The following is a 1074-nucleotide window of genomic DNA, read 5'->3' on the forward strand; positions in this document are numbered from 1 at the left end:
CTCCTCTCTCCTCTCTCCTCCTCCGCTTCTATCCGGGGTTGTTGTTCTCTCTACGGACCACTATAGCATGCAAGACGAGGGTCACGTGATGTAGTGGGCGTGTACTAGTAGCTCCAGTAAAGGCTGGTAACGTAGTGTAGGTGAGAGTGGTCCCCGAGTCACAGATTATGCTGCAACTGGGAAAAAACCATGTAAACAGTAGTAAATAAATACAGCGTGTCCTTCCTTTCCAGCTGTGAGTCAGAGAGGCAGCCGTAGCCTCACCCCTACATTTGTTTTGTTCTTCTTTAACAGAAATAAATGAATAATATTTATTCAACCTGTGAATCCCTAGTGTATCAGGGGCTGCGTTTAAAAATAAATACTTACAAATATAAATTATTTATTTAAATTAAACAGTCTCACCAAAATCAGCACAGAAAATAACATACATTAATATGTTTATATTAGCATATATTGTATATATTTTATTATTACTATAACGTACATAGGCTCTTACTATATATATATTTACATGTTTTAACTTATATATGTATATCTATAATATGTATAGACCTATATACATTTCTATTTTATAGATATTGTGTTAGATATAATTATTATTTCTATTGTTTAACATTGTGTCAGCACCTCAAACAACTTAAACAATTTAAGTAACAATTTATTTTTTTTAATAAATGAGACATCCAGTTACCAGGACTTGTTATCCTCTATTCCAACTTATTTTGTTTTTTAGAACCACTGCAGAATTCAAAGAAAAGAGAGAGAAGGAGAAAATAAAAAAGTTCATAAAACAAAAAGTGAAATGAATGACAGTGAAAGTATAGGGACATTAAAAGAACATTAAATTATATTTATTTACTGAGTTTTTAGGCTACATTATAACTGCATGAATGCCTTGCTTAAAAACATTGATAAAGAAACTAAATGTATTCTAATATAAAACATTGACTATAAAATTCAGAATGTGACTAGCAGATGCCACAAACAAGCGGTAGTTGCTGTGGCTTATCTTTGGCATCTCCAGCACAGTGTTGTTGTTTTGGGGGCTTTTTGCCTTTATTTGATAGGACA

This window comes from Morone saxatilis, unplaced genomic scaffold (assembly GCF_004916995.1).
Source record: "Morone saxatilis isolate NCDOM2014 unplaced genomic scaffold, NCSU_SB_2.0 Contig0, whole genome shotgun sequence".
Taxonomy (NCBI): Eukaryota; Metazoa; Chordata; class Actinopteri; family Moronidae; genus Morone; species Morone saxatilis.